Here is a 16,744-nt window from a genome sequence, read left to right on the forward strand (position 1 = left end):
AGTATTTCTACTTTTATTTTTAAGTAAAATATGAGTACTTCTTCCACCACTGTAGTAAATGCAGTATCAGTCAGAGTTTTAGTTATATCTTTAAATGTTGATGCATTAATAAAGAGCTTGTCAGTTTAACCACTTAAATGTCATCTTTACATTTCTTCATATATCAGAGGTATTCGGGAAAACAAGATTTTGGGTACCCCGTGTGAAACCAGAAATCAACATTGATTTATTTGTCACGTAACTTCCATACTTAAGTTACGCCACTTCCGTAGTTATTTGAATCCAAATCACGATCTTTTCCTGAACCTAAGTAGATTTGTTACCTAAACCTAAGCAAGTATTTCAAGTGTAGTTATTTTAACCCAAACCGCGATCTTTTCCTAGATCTAACCAAGTTGTTTCCTGTGAAGACAGAAGTTTATTTTGAAAAGACTGTATGCATGTAACGAGCGCGGCTTGAATTGTTGCTGGACATTCGTAGGATGCACGGATAATGAGGAATAACTTTCCGTACTGCCTAAACCTAAAGAAGTTGTAGTTGTATGCCTAAACCTAAATAAGTTGTAGTTTTATTGCCTAAACCTAAATAAGTTGTAGTTTTGTTGCTTAAACCTAAAGAAGTTGTAGTTTTATTACCTAAACCTAAAGAAGTTGTAGTTTTGTTGCTTTAACCTAAAGATGTTGTACCTTTGTTGCCTAAACCTAAAGAAGTTATAGTTTTATTGCCTAAACCTAAAGAAGTTGTAGTTTTATTGCCTAAACCTAAAGAAGTTGTAGTTTTCTTGCCTAAACCTAAAGAAGTTGTAGTTTTATTGCCTAAACCTAAAGACGTTGTAGTTTTATTGCCTAAACCTAAAAAGTTGTAGTTTTGTTGCCTAAACTTAAAGAAGTTGTAGTTTTATTGCCTAAACCTACTTTTGTTGCCTAAACCTAAAGAAGTTGTAGAAGTATTTCAGGTGTAGTTATTTTAACCCAAATCGTGATCTTTTCCTAAACCTAACCAAGTTGTTTCCTGTGAAGACGGAAGTTTATTTTGAAAAGACTGTATGCATGTAACGAGCGGTACTTGAGTTGTTGCTGGACATTCGTAGGACGCACGAAAAATGAGGAATAACATTCCGTATGATATCTTACGAACCGTTGTACGAGGATACGTTGACACTTGAACAGAGTGCAGCGAGTTCATTGCGTGAACATCAGTTGTACTTCAGGAGATGGATGATACACTAAGAAGTTTTCCAGTACATGATTCTCCCACCATCCAGACTTAGTCAGCCTCTTAACGCCGCACAGCACTCGACGCAGGCAGGATGTTCTCTCTGTGACTCTGACTCAGCTTTCTTTGTTTCTGTCTCCCACCTCCCCCTCCTCCTCCTCCTCCTCCTCCTCCTCACATGTGCCACCAAATCACCCCATACGCTTTCACGTCTCTTTTACACTCCATGGCGTCAGATTAAATCCAGATTATTTAGGGAGGCCAGATCCTTCTCTAATAGCCTTATCACATGACACAGTGTCCCGGCTTCATGACTCTGCAAATTATCTCACTCAAGCGCTCACATCTCAGTGTCATGTCTGTGTGTTAGCTCTGGGAAATCCACATCACGATCGATAATAACTTGCACCCAGTGTTCTCTTTTTAGGAGTCAGGATAAATAAAAAAACTCTTATCTTAGAGTGTCCTGAGCAGCATTACTCAGCAGGAACGACTCACGCTGTGTTTGGATTTCACAACCTACAGTGCTGGGAAAAGTGTTACTAATGAGTGTTTACAGTACAAGTGGATCAAAATGTTTTGTTCTTGAGCTAACACAGCAATAAACACATTGCACACACACACAAGGTATTTCACACGGTAAAGCATTAGCGATAAGAGCATTTTTACGATCAGCAACAGAAGTTATATTGTAGCCTACTCAAACATGTTTGGCAGCGGCTCAACGGATTCCTTCCCCTCTAAATGGGAGGTGATGATTGTCTTGTTGTGACATTTTTATTGCGATCCCGGTTTACCCCGTGAAGTTCAAGCCCATAAAAATACCAGGGATCACGTTTGTTTTTTTCCATTTGTCTGTGACGAACACTATTTTATGGATATTTGTTCTTTCACATGATGATACTGACTGATACGTCTGAGCATTTGGAAATATCAAAATATGGTGTCATTTCTGTTGATGGAAAATATAATATACCGGTACACAACTCTTACCCTGCACTATATTCAGTTTTAACAGTTTTCTTCATCTCCTTGTATTTTTTATATCTGGTATATTTGTTTTTTTTACTTTGCACTACTAACTTTTTTACTGCCTTTTTATTAACATGTTTTGCACTATGGAACTGTGATGCTGGAAACTTGAATTTCCCTCTGGATTAATAAAGTTACTATCTATCCATCTATCTATCTATCTATCTATCTATCTATCATAATGTTATTGATCCTTATTACTGCTTTACCTGCTGCTGCTACTCCAACTTCATATGAATGAACCTGATCTGTGAAAGGTTAAAGGGGTACTCCACTCTATTGTAACATTACACATGAAGAAAAACGTCCAAAAAATATCGGAAAAAATGTCTGAAAAAAAAGTCAAAAAAGATAATGTCAGAAAAAAAGTCCAAAAAAAATTGTCTGAAAAAAAGCTTTTTTTTTTTAAAAAAAAAAACAAATGTCCCAAAAAAAAGTTTTTAAAGTCCAAAAAAAAAATGTCTGAAGAATCTTTTTTTTTTTTTTTTTTTAATTGTCTAAAAAAAAGTTTTAAAAAACATGCCCGAAAAAATGTCAGAATTTAAAAAAAAGTCCCAAAAAAAATGTTTGAAGATTTTTTTTTTTTTTTAAAATATATATATATACATATATATATATATTAAAAATTGTCTGAAAAAAGTAAGAAGAAATGTCCAGAAAATTGTCTGAAATTCTTTTTTTTTTTTTTTAAATGTCTGAAAGAAAAGTTTTAAAAGTCCAAAAAAAAATGTCTGAAGAATTTATTTTTTCTAAATTGTTTGAAAAAAAATATTTTCAAAACAATAGTCAGAAATTTGTTTTTTTTTATAATGTCAGAAAAAAAGTTAAAAAATTAAATGTCGTAAAAAAAGTTTTAAAAGTTTTTTTAATTGTTTAAAAAAAAGTTTTTAAAAAAATGTCCAAAAAAATGTCGGAATTAAAAAAAAAGCTCAGAAAAAAATGTCTGAAGAATTTTTTTAAATTGTCTAAAAAAAAAGTTTTTTTAAAAAATGTCGGAATTTCAAAAAAAAAATGTCAGAATTTTTTTTTTTTTAAATGTCCAAAAAAAAAGTTTTAAAAGTCCCCAAAAAAATGTCTGAAGAATCTTTTTTTTTTTTTTTTTTTTTTAAACCAAATAAAAAAAAGTTTTTAAAAAAATGTCCGAAAAAATGTCGGAATTAAAAAAAAAGTCCAGAAAAAAAATGTCTGAAGAATTTATTCTTTTTTAAATTGTTTGAAAAAAAGTATTTTCAAAAAAATAGTCAGAATTTGTTTTTTAAAAAAATGTCAGAAAAAAAGTCAGAAAAATGTCAGAAAAAATGTCAAAAAAGATAATGTCAGAAAAAAAGTTAAAAAATTAAATGTCAGAAAAAAAGTTTTATAAGTTTTTTTAATTGTTTAAAAAAAAGTTTTTAAAAAAATGTCTGAAGAATCTTTTTTTGATTTTTTTTTTTTCAATTGTCTAAAAAAAAAGTTTTTAAAGAAATGTCCGAAAAAATGTCGGTATTAAAAAAAAAGTCCGGAAAAAAAATGTCTGAAGAATTTTTTTTAAATTGTCTGAAAAAGGGTTTTAAAAAAAAAAAACTTTTTTGACTTTTTTTCTGACATTTTTCTGACTTTTTTTCTGACTTTTTTTCTGACATTTTTAAAAAAAAACTAATTTCTGACTATTTTTTTGAAAATATTTTTTTCAAACAATTTAAAAAAGAATAAATTCTTCGGACATTTTTTTTCTGGATTTTTTTTTAATTCCGACATTTTTCCGGACATTTTTTTAAAATCTTTTTTTTCAATCGTCTAAAAAAAAGTTTTTAAAAAAATGTCCGAAAAAATGTCTGAATTAAAAATAAAGTTCAGAAAAAAAATATCTGAAGAATTTTTTAAATTGTCTAAAAAAAAAGTTTTTTTTAAAAAAAAGTCGGAATTTAAAAAAAAAAATGTCAGAATCTTTTTTTTTTTTTTTTTAAATGTCCGAAAAAAAGTTTTAAAAGTCCAAAAAAAAATGTCTGAAGAATATTTTTTTTTTTTTTTTTTTTTTTAATTGTCTAAAAAAAAGTTTTTAAAAAAATGTCCGAAAAAATGTCTGAATTAAAAGAAAAGTCCAGAAAAAAAATGTCTGAAGAATTTTTTTTAAATTGTCTGAAAAAGGGTTTTAAAAAAAAAGGGCAGAATTTTTTTTATTTATTTTTTTAAATGTCCGAAAAAAAAGTTTTAAAAGTCCAAAAAAAATGTCTGAAGAATTTTTTTTTTAAATTGTTTGAAAAAAAGTATTTTCAAAAAAATAGTCAGAAATTAGTTTTTTTTTTTAAATGTCAGAAAAAATGTCAGAAAAATGTCAGAAAAAAAGTCAAAAAAGATGTCAGAAAAAAGCTAAATGTCGTAAAAAAAGTTTTAAAAGTTTTTTTAATTGTTTAAAAAAAAGTCTTTAAAAAAATTTCCGAAAAAATGTCGGAATTAAAAAAAAAGTCCAGAAAAAAAGTCTGAAGAATTTTTTTAAATTGTCTAAAAAAAAAGTTTAAAAAAAAATGTCAGAATTTAAAATTTAAAAAAAAAAAAAATCTTTTAAATGTCGGAAAAAAAAGTTTTACAAGTCCAAAAAAAATGTCTGAAGAATTTTTTTTTTTTAAATTGTCTAAAAAAAAGTTTTTAAAAAAATGTCGGAAAAAAGTTTAAGTTTTGTTGCCTAGACCTAAAGAAGTTGTAGTTTGTTTGCCTAAACCTAAAGAAGTTGTAGTTTTATTGCCTAAACTTAAAGTAGTTGTAGTTTTGTTTTACTGCTTCTAGCCAGAGGGTAACGTGGTTGTGTCTAGAAGATAACCCTCAAATTGCGAAAATTTGCGCTAACTGCTCTCAGTCACATCGGAGGAGCGGACGGGCCACAGCTCCGATGTTTTGAATTTGGACTGCTGTTTTGAATGCAAGACTTTCACTTGTGAATATTTCTGTAGTGTGATATCACTACTTTTACTTCCACCACTGGAAACAGACACGCAAAGGTCTCCGAACTGCCTCCATGCAGTTGTTTGCATGATAGCATGGAGAGGCCTTGAACCTTTCCAGTGGTGTTTATCTGCTGTATCCTGGGTGACGATGCAGCAGAGGGAGGAAGAGATAGATGAGGCTCTGATCACCTCATCAGAGCAGCAGCAGCAGCAGATACTGTAGCAGAAACACAGGAGCGGATCTGAAGCCTGATTTGATAACTTCAGTGATTTGTACTCCATCAGACAGGCAGTAATTGTGAGGTAGATGTGAGGAGGCAGACGGAGGCGGGGGGCTGAGCACGAGCAGCTTGACAACAGGCCAGGTTAGAGGGAGGAGGTCCGGGACAGAACATGCTGATCTGCCGCTCATAATTGGTGGTTTGTTTCCCGGCCTCTACCTGTGGGTGGTGGTGTTCAAACCGAAGCCACAGTGTCACTGCGTCTCCTGCCGGGAGTCAAGCTATTAATGGTGAACCGTGCAGGAACACTTTTCTGATCTACACAGGGGCTCTGCTCGGGAAAATCAATTAAATGAGGCTAATGGCAACAGAGATGTTTTTTCCTCTGATGGATTTAATCCCTTTACACGTTTTTAGGGACCGTTGTGGGGAGGAGGGAAGGAGGCTGGATGTTTTCACCAGCTCTCCACGGTACTCCACATGTCTGAATGCATCAGTGACTTTATCAGATTATCTTACCTAGTTTCTCCCTCTCTGACAAAAAATATGTCCTGAGTACTTCTTACTGTAAATGAGCTGCTGAAGATACTGCTGGCTTTGCATGGCAAGAAATACCAACTGGAAGCGCCTGGTCACATCAGAAAGTGGCACGGCAAAAATACTTTGCATGTCCTTCGGAAGTAGTAGAGATGTTCCCAATCCATTTTTTTCCTTCGCGATACAGATTCCGATACCTGAATTTGCGGTAGACTTATCAGGATCCTCAACTGTCAGACGGTCAGAGAGTCGAACTCTCTGTAAAAGCACTGCTTTCATTTAGTTTGAACTGAGCATTATGACATTTTAATGAGAGAAGATCATTTTCTCTGTGGTCGGGAGCTAAAATCTAGTTGTGTATTCGCCCACATTTTAACTTAGGAGGTCGTGTTGCTCTGGCTCTATTTGTTTGGCGATGCCGGGAAGCTGCTTGACCTCCTCCTAGATCCACCTTCTCACATATTTTTTCACATTATAAGTATTATTTTTGTCATATGGATTGTCTATGTTGTATTTTCATTATGTTGTTACTCTGTACACACGACATCTATTGCACGTCTGTCCGTCCTGGAAGGGGGATCCCTGCTCTGTTGCTCTTCCTGAGGTTTCTTCCATTTTTTTTTTTTAGTTAAGTTTTTCCTTATCCGATGAAAGGGTCTTACTGTAAAGGTCAGAGGGTGTCGTGTCCTGTTCAGATTGTAAAGCCCCCCGAGGCAAATTTGTGATTTGGGGTTATACAAATAAAATACCTGCATTTGCGGTATCGGCAAATACCGAGTACAGATCCGATACCAGCGTGATAACAAAATATATATAGTTGTTATTATTATTGTTTAACAGCTGTTTACTACTGACGATGTATGGATGTGTTATGATTATTATCTTTGTTGTATGGCCTGTTTCAGGTTAAACCCTTTCTAAAACATGAACAGGTTTTCTACTATGAAATGTTGCCTGGTCAGATGGCTGACATTTCCCTCGCTCTGACTACACTCTCCTCTAGCACCGCACTGTTGTTGTTTGCTATCGTCACGTGACAAACTACCTGCAATCAGGTAGTTGCCAGTGGAAGCCATGATACATCCAGGTCGACAGCACAGTGAAGGCTGCTGTTTTGGAGCGGCGAAGAAGAAGAATTGATTTCCGGTTAAATACGTTTTTTTCCGAGTCTCTTGTAAAATCAAACACCTCTGACTGGCTGCGAACTCGCCCTCCTCCCTCTCTTATCTTCAGTTAGGCCTATTCTTGACTCCTAACTGAAAGGGCAAAAGCAGTGTGAGACCAAGGCCAGGGGAACAGCGCGAGACCATGGTAACGTGTTGTCAGGAGCTAACATTTTGTGGCCTTATTGTTATCATGTGATGTTGAGTATTTGACCCTATGCCACTGACTGGATAGGTTATATTTCAAACTGCTCTGCAGAAACTCGGGTGGAATTTTCCACCCCGGACTAATCAGCTGACAGCAGTCAATCAATGAGACGCTCACAGACGGCGATCTTCTGGTAGGTTTCCACATCAGCGGGCTCAGTGATTGCAGCTCTCATTGAGAAAAGAGGGGCCAGGCTGCAGGGATCTGTCTTTAAGTCGATTATCTGTTGCCCAAATCCAACAGGATCCTTCTGCTAGTGCGACCTGAACTGCATCCCCCTTCTTCAACCAACTCTACTAATGAAATAATTGACTATTTCAGCACTAAAACACAAAAGAGTCCTACAAATGTTGACGACTTAGAGATGTTTTCCATCTCACAGCAATAAAGTGAGAGTAGGCTGCGTGACCTTTTGTCACACCACATTACAAAAAACAGCGAATCCCGTCAGAAACGGTGGAGTAACAAATGCACATAACACCAGATGTCTGGAGCTGTCCGGGGCGGCGAGCTGCTATTATTAGCCAGACACACTTGAGTCAGAGCCAAGGAAAGAGCATATCTGCAGGAGGCGAAGTCCAAATCCTCCACGGTGCTGCTGGGAACCACTCGGCTCACTTCTGAAGTCTCTGCCGGAAACACTCGTGACATAAAAGTACTCGCTAGTCCCCGAGGGGCCGTCACCCGTTGTTAAAAACACACCCAGGCCCCGAAGTCTCTAACCCTAAAACAGCATCATTTTAAAACACAACCTAGAGGGTTTCTCTTTCTATTTCCTGCATTAAGCCTTTCTGTGCTGCAAAGAGCTTAAATTCTGCATCATGTCCCCTCAGTACATTTAGTACAAATCAGCATTTTAATCTCTTAAAGTTTGATATGTCTGGGTTTTATTTTCCCCGATTTCAGCTTGTTTGTGTCTCCGCTCCTCCAGCTGTCGTTGAGGTCTGGTGATGGTGCAGAGTTCACTCAGTCGTCCGTAGAGACAAGCTGGTGTCGTTAGGCTTGTTGGAGATTAAGAACCCCCTTTGCAGATTTGAAAGCCGACAATCGCTGCGCAATGCATGCCGGTTAGATTTGTTTCCGACTTGATCCCGACGTGGGCAATGATAACCTCACGAGATCGAGGCGGCCGCAGTTTTTAGAGCCAGGCGCCGCAGTTGCTCTCCACCGACTGCAAGACCCAGGGCATTATGGGAAACGCCTGGCTGTCGCCTGATCAAAGAGCTGATTGGCTATTAGTTTTGACATCGAACACAACGTGTTGTAGAAAGTCCGAACTTTCTGTGATATTTAACGTTAGATTGTAGCTACAGTATTAGTCTCATGTTGTACAATGAAGGTTTCATCTGTTAACAAACACATCTTGTGTGGTTGATAATAATATTAATAATAACGAAGGTTATTAATAAACAAATGGTCATTAACAAGGCTGACATAAAAATAATAAAGGATAGAATCCAATGCCGGATACACGCACATTTCCACATATATTTACAAACAGATATAAATAAATCTGAATGTGGTCTGCAAACTACAAGTAGCCTACAGATCGGATCTAACACGATGTCACTTTTCCTGTGACTTCCTGTAAATTCTTTGAAGGCGGCTCTAAACGGCCGGAAATTGTTCGACTTGACCGCAGCTTTCTGTCTCCGCCCCGCTGCTGCTGCTGCCGCCTGATCTCATCTACTTTCGTTCATCTCGAACGAGCCTAACGTGTGGGAGTAAGTGTGTCCCTGTTGTCTTTTTAAAGAAGGTGATGCACTGATTTGTGTCGCCTTATAGGGCGTTGCATGTGGGTTCATTTTGATTTGTTTATTATTTGTTTTTGTGTGTTTGCTTGTCTCCTTTTTTGTCTTGTTTAGTTCATCGTATTGTTTGTCTTTGTTGTTACATATCTGAAATGAGGAATGATATTCACTTCGCAGAAGTCTGTACTACTGATATGTACATGCTTCCTAATAAAAATATTTGAAAAGAAGAAGGTGATGCACAAGTTCTTTATATTAGCACCATGCAGCCACTGCTACCGAGGAAGAAGCTGCAAGCGATGAGAGTAGACACGTCCACCATCTCCTGGATTACAGATTACCTGACAGTGCTGTCTCCCCGCCTGTTCACCTTGTACACAACAGATTTTCAGTACAACTCCGGCAAAAGTGTTGCATAAATAAGCCTGGAGGTCATTCTCTGCTGTGAGAGAGAATAATAGTTGTATTTGTATGTATGCCCCTTAGTTCACTGAATAATGACTCCTGTCATTCAAAGCGTGCGGGAGAAGTTGCTAACCTAATAAACTATTTTCCATTTTCCTGTACCTGCCAGGAACATTGGATATCATTATAATGACACCCAGAGAGAATAAACCTGCTGGCTCCTCCTGACCATCCCCCCTTCCTCATCCATTCATCCGCTCATTCATTCACAAAGTCAGATTAAGTTAAATCTCTCCGTGCACTTTTTCTCACCAGTCCCCTTCACGTATTTGCTATGTAAGCTTCGCGGTCGGACGGCGCCGCAGCAGTTTTTTTTTCTTTCTGAATGATGGTTTTGTCTCCAGATTAGTGTGCAGAATTATGCACACTAATGCTAATCCCAATTATGCACACAGAAGATGTATAATCCAACCAACACCCACTCCCAGCTGTTGAGAGAGAAGCATGTTGGATTTCTCTCCCGGACTGCAGCGACATAATGTGAAGCAAAATGGATTTGTCCATCTGATTTTACAGAGACGAGGACTGATATTATTTGGAAATACTGAAGATTTGTTATTTTTCAACATGCAAAAGGTCAAAAAATAAGATAAGACATAATATCGGCTACCAGTGACCTTGGTCTGAAAATATCAGCCTTAAAAAACAGACCTAATACGCACACCTTCAACCAGTCAAATGCATTTCCTCACTATATTCTGTAAATGTCCCGTCATCTCTGAATAAAGCCATAACAAACATTTATGTATCAGACACCTTCGTTACTACAGCCAGCAATGTTACAGATTCCATGTCTGAAAAGGACTTTACAGATTAACGGCATACAGAGTTTGTTTTCACACGTTCATCCACGAATTTGCATTTTGAAATTCTTACCAAAAAAGCCGATTGCACTCTAACGTGCTTCCTCTGCTGTCCAAAGGTCAACTACCCAAGCTTTGAATAACATCATGTAAACATAAAGAGATGAACTTTTTTCTTATCCAACATTAATCTAAAGAAAACGGATTCTCCTGTTTGTTACACAGCGTTCATTTCCGTCCACTTAATGTTCCCACGTGTCTGAATGAGAGTAAATAAATAAAGGTTACAGGCCGGGCCCCTGTAGAATAACATTATATAACTCTCTCGTCGGATATTACCCTAATTCCTCTCATGTGGCTTGGTGCAGGAATGCTGAACGGTTCTCATGAGCTGAAATCAGTAGAAAAATGTGTGTGGATACGCATTCTATATAGTATATAATGGGATAAAGCGAGGTCAGGAATGTTGTAGGAGTGTAAACCTCTCGTGTCTCTGCTGCTTCTGTCATATGATTCTGTAACATAAGGAGACGGTTCACGAGTGATCAGCCTCTGGTTCCCATGATTCAGCTCAGCGACCCTCCGCTCTCATGATCAGAGCGTCGACGGGCCTCATTAAGGGCACGAGGGCCTCTGTGATCGTTCACTCGTGTTTTACACTGAATGTCTCAGGAAAAACTTTGACCTTAAAGCTTCAGTAGGCAGTATATTTTTGGCATCATTGGGAAAAAAGTCCATAATAACCTTTCAGCGTATTGCAATTCAAGTGTTCTGAGAGATAACCAAATTTCTGCACCTCCTCATGGCTCTGTTTTCAGGCTTTAAAAAATCTAACAATATAAAATATATATTAGAGAGGGAATTATGACCTGGTTAACTTAAAGTACATGGGATTTATTCTTTTACTTTTTTTTTTTTTTGAGAAACGTAACATTTCACTGGTATTGGTATCCACTACTACATTTCTAGTTTTGTGACATCCCTACTTCAAAATGCATTTGTTAAGCTTGTCTGGAAATAAAAGCTCTACCTCAGACTTGAATATTCATGACTGATTCACAGAAGACATGAATCTGCTCTAATGATTCCAGCTACTACAGTGTCCCAGTAAATATTTCACACGTACTCAGAGACTCAGCTCTGATGTTTACACTTTGAAGTTGGGTGTGTGGTACAGGCGTGCCTGCAGCGCACTCTGCCCAGACTGTGGTATTTCACACTGTTCACATCGCTGGATAATTTGTTGCCTGTAGAAGTCGAGCTATGTTTGGAGTCTCCTTGGATATAGGACAGTTACATGAGCCTCTCATCTCCCTCTGCCAGTTGATACCAGGACATGCAGCAGTGATTTTCAAAGTACCTGTAAAAAAATGCAAGATGCTCTTATTATCCCAAAGCGAGGATGCTGCACACGGCCGACTTCAAAGGCTGTGGAGCATCAGGAGCATCAGGCGATGGAAGCAGAGGACCGCGCCGCTTCCTTTGATCTCTGATCTGGTTAAATGAACCAGCTGCTTTCTGCGGAGCTACAAGAAGAAGCCACTCGCATCTCCTCTTCCTTCCCCTGGTTGAACTAGAAAAAGCTGCTATTATCAGGGTCAGGGAGGCCGGGAGGGAAGACGCTCACTTTGAAAAGTATATCAAAGTCACAAAAAGAGCAGCGGGGGCGTTAATCAGTTGAGTTTATTTAGTTTGGAGGTTTTGTCACCGCGCAGTGTGATTTTAATGAGACATCAGCTTAGATCTTGTATACACTCCTTTATATACTTTCACTCCTAATTGGAAACTTAAAAGTAGGGCTGTCAGAGTCGCCACTAATTTCTTTAAAGCAGTAACACAACTTGTGATTTTTAGGTTGTAGTGGGCTTAATCTTATAGCTAGAGTGAAGATAATGGCATCATATGAAACTAGAAAACCTAAAGAATCGATTGGTACCAACCATGTCATACTAGCTTGTCGTCAAGGAGGCTAAATAACGCTACAAACTTATGCTAAATTTTGGTGAGCAAAAACTGGCATGGTCATTTTCAAAGGGGTCCCTTGACCTCTGACCTCAAGATATGTGAATGAAAATGGGTTCTATGGGTACCCACGAGTCTCCCCTTTACAGACATGCCCACTTTATGATCATCACATGCAGTTTGGGGCAAGTCATAGTCAAGTCAGCACACTGACACACTGACAGCTGTTGTTGCCTGTTGGGCTGCAGTTTGCCATGATATGATTTGAGCATATTGTTTTATGCTAAATGCAGAACCTGTGAGGGTTTCTGGACAATATGTGTCATTGTTTTGTGTTGTTAATTGATTACCAATAATAAATATATACATACATTTGCATAAAGCAGTATATTTGTCCACTCCCATGTTGATAAGAGTATTAAATACTTGACAAATCTCCCTTTAAGGTACATTTTGAACAGATGCAATCATGCGATTAATCGCGATTAAATATTTTAATTGATTGACAGCCCTAGATCAAAGAGTAATTCTTAGACAGAGATGCGAGCAGGCCTGTTGAGGTGTCATCTTCAGAGCAACGTGTTCTGCTTGTGTACGTACACTTTGTTCTACACGTCTACAAACACGACATCCGATATTACCACTATGGTCTTTGTCTGTGTGCACGGAGTGCCAACGTGGGCCGAGTTCCAGCTGGAGAAAGATTATGGTGGATTCATTCAGCTCAGGTCAGGCCTCAAGATGAACTTGGATTGTCCGAGCGTATTAAGGCCCGTGCTGTGATTCTGGTGTGATTTGGTTTCACTTAAAAACAGTGCAGCATGTGATCAGTTTATTTTTAATTGATGCATAAAGAGTGGAGTTTTACAGCTGTGACAACATGCTCACTACTTTGTCGCACAGCTCAGCTGGGCGAGGCGTGATGATCGACTTGTGGTTGTCCCCTCCTGCGTCAAACTGATGACACAGTGCTATTTTTAAATGGCATTGACAGGCGATGATCACCGTGAACGAGAGGGCGGAGGAGTTAAATTAAGCGCGACTTTTGTCAAGCCCAGCATGGCATCGGCATACAATGTTTTGGCGTCAAAGAAAAAAAGAAAGTTTACTTTGGGACTCCTGACAGCAGCATTGTCTCTGTGTTTATGCAAAACTCCTCTTTCATGTCAGAACCGGGAGGCAGTGACACAAATTAGATGCACGCAGCTAAATCAGAGCGCTGTGTTGGCCTAAATAAAACCACTCGCACTTCTACTGCAGTCATTCTGCAGTCAACGAGAAAACAAACCCAGCGAGGGCAGATTAACATCCTCCCGCAGATGCATCAATATTTTCGCGACAAAAAACACTGTCACACGCACTGCAGCGACCCACTTCCACCTGTGTCTATAAAACAAGACGAGAGGAAAGCTGCTCTCTCCGGGGAAGGCTCGGAGTGGAAAATTCCTCCTTCGGTGGCCAAGGGAACAGCGTGAGGCCCAGAAGACGCCCGGACAAACTTGGCATTGTTCAGAAAGAATAACGGTCTTATCTGAGGAATCCCTGGGCTTCGGGGAAGCAGAGGGAGTTGCAAAAGCACTTGTCGGCCATAAAAACAAGGGCATTCCTCTGAGAGGAAGAATGAGAAAAGAGAAGATTTGTTGGGTCATGCAGAAAGATGTCTGAATAATCGATAAAAAGACGTCTTTAAACTTTCCCCCACTTGTCTTTCCCTGCAGGCTCATATGACCCAGTGCCCTCTGTAAATGTTTAATTTAATAAAGGAAGGACAGTACTGACGGCGCTATGATTAACCTCTTGTCTTCACACAAAGCTGCTTTTTATCCCCCTTCATCCTTGACCTTGTGAGTGAATCTCCAAATGATCCAGTGGAAATATTTCACGCTATTTTGTAAACAATCTGAAGGTCAATCCCGAAGCTTGTAACCTGCGTATGTCAGGCCTCAGTGTGCTGTGTTTATGGCGGCTATAACTGCTTCGCAAACATTATAAACCACAAGCCTAAACATTCCCGTCAGTGTTTGATGTACGAGAAGAAGCACCGGCTTGTTTTGTTCACTGCAAAAAATATATCCAGCTTATCGTTTATATATTAATATAAAACAATAATCTCCTAATAAATGTTGAAAGAGGACAGAAGGAGGCATTTCCCTGCACAAAAATTACACTTTAATCTTGAAAATTCTTGAAACAAGCTGATTTGTATTGAAAACAGGTTAAGAGACCCACAATAGACCACAATGTTTGTGTTTTTTAGGGAGGTGCAGGGGGTCTTTAGGGGGAGATAGCAGGTCAACAGTAGATGTCACATAGAAGTGGTGTACATCATCTGAAAGCTGGGAACCTGAAGATTAATTTGAGATGCAACTCAACACTGTGTGTCAATTTGTTCTAGTCATAAATCAGAAATAAACATGAATTAATTAATTAATTATTTAAAATTAATTGTCAAAGTGTATAAGGGTTTAGATCATTATGATAGAAGTATATGATGGTCATCCCCATTCACTATTATGACTCATAAGTTGTTGCAGCAATTTTGGGGTTGATACCATTTGTTACACAGATTTGGTGCTAAATTTAACCATTTTTTCCCACACAATAATTGATAAAAAATGATCAATAACCCCTCCAAAATCCCACATTAAGACGCCAAGACCTAAGGAACACCATAGAAAAAGTCATGCTGTGATTTGGTATCAAAACATTTTGACATTTGGAGATTTCTGCAAGAGCTGCATTTTTTCGGCGATTGGATGGCGAGCACTTCTGTTGTGGAAACTGCTCAGAAACCCCCTTATTGTCAATCTACCTACGTAGAAAAGCCATCCATCCTCTGAATGCTCTAGGTCTCTAGTTTGTGGCTGTAAAGTTTCATGAGGCTGTGATTATCCTAGAGGTCACCACAGGTCATTTTATACAGTGAGGTCAAGTTTCGAAATATGGTCTCACTACAAAGAAATGGCTCCTATGGGGACTAACATCATCACACATGAATACAGTTGGGCTCATTGGATCCACAAGAGTCTCAGCTTTACAGTGATACCCAATTTATGTAATTCCAAGACTGTTTATGGACCCCAGTGTGCAGAAATATCACATTCTTTGAACTCAACTTCCACTGTGACCTTGTAAGGGAATATCCACGACTCACTGGTAACGATTCACCACATATTGTAAACTAATTGTACCGTTTGTTCAAGCACCAACACATAGAATAATCAGTCGTACGTCAATGAGTGACAGTGGTTACGGAAAGACGACCCGACACTTAGCGGGCCACTTAGCACTGGAAGTCATGTCAGAGCTTTTTGGCCCGTGATATCGTACAGCACATGGATGATTCAATTACTCCGTTGGGACGGTTACATAAGAAGGAACATGAGTAGCTGAGAGGAGACGGGGGTTTTAGATGCACAGCGGTCTCCAGAGTGGCTCTCTCTCTCTCTCTCTGCAGCGTTCACTCTGGATGAATTAAACCCAAATTGGGCAGAGAAGATTTAATCAAGTGATTCTGCAACACGTGTGATCTTTGGAGTCTCTGCATCTGGAGTGTGTCAAAGTGGTACCAGCTGGGCCCCGGACATCAGAGACCGGAGAGCATCAATGCATAAATATATTAAGCTTGTGCTGGTTTTGGATGTGGTTACACAATCTACATGAATTATGAAAACGGCCTCTTGAAATTTCTGCAACTGAGCGTCCAACAGAGGATTCTTTTATCTGGCTTCATTTCTCTTCAACATAAGTCGTGCATTATACGCATATACTGTATATGTTCTGCAGTGGTGGAAAGTAACTAAATAGATTTACACGAGTAAAACTTTGGGGTACTTGTACTTTACCAGCTGCAACATTAAAGTGATGAACACGTAAAGGCATCAATAATTATAATCCAATAAAATCTTAGGGGTGGGGGAAAAAAATTCAACTATGTATCGTGATTGGTTTTTTTACCATTAAAATATATTTTTTTGATGCCAGAATATATATATTTGCTTCATTTTTGTCTATTCAGAGGTAGAAGGAAGTTACCGCTTTTATTGTGACGATGAAAGTGATCTATTAACAGTATATTGACATCATATCAGCAACATTACTACAGTTTCTATTAATGTCTATATGTGTAAAAAATGTTACGGAGATGAAAAAAAGTAAGGACTTATTTTTAAATCAACACTTCCTGCCTTTATTTCAAAATAAAAGCCCTCAAGCATTTTTTTCTGTGGACAGAATTCATTAATTTGTTAACACGAGGCTTTTATTCTGAAATAAGTACCGGACAGTGTTGTAGAACATGCAGTGACTTGGAGAGCTCCATGAATGAATATAGTACCGGGTTTTTAATTGTGGATTATTACTATTATTTACAAGTAACTACATGTTTCTTAACCTTCCTCTGTCTAAAATAAATATAAATGATATTCATAATGAAATGAAGCGTCGCTACTTAGAGCGTTGTAGT

The 16,744-nt window shown here is 38.1% G+C and overlaps 1 long non-coding RNA gene across 1 annotated transcript; it reads right to left on the reverse strand.

Annotated features, from left to right (window-relative positions):
- Positions 1-14,821: 14,821 nt before the first annotated feature.
- Positions 14,822-15,303, reverse strand: LOC119502909. The gene is made up of 2 exons (XR_005210214.1): positions 15,272-15,303; positions 14,822-15,014 (listed from the first exon to the last, which is right to left on the reverse strand). It is a non-coding gene; the product is annotated as an uncharacterized LOC119502909 (long non-coding RNA).
- Between the last annotated feature and the right edge of the window lie 1,441 nt (positions 15,304-16,744).

This window comes from Sebastes umbrosus, chromosome 15 (genome assembly GCF_015220745.1).
Source record: "Sebastes umbrosus isolate fSebUmb1 chromosome 15, fSebUmb1.pri, whole genome shotgun sequence".
Taxonomy (NCBI): Eukaryota; Metazoa; Chordata; class Actinopteri; order Perciformes; family Sebastidae; genus Sebastes; species Sebastes umbrosus.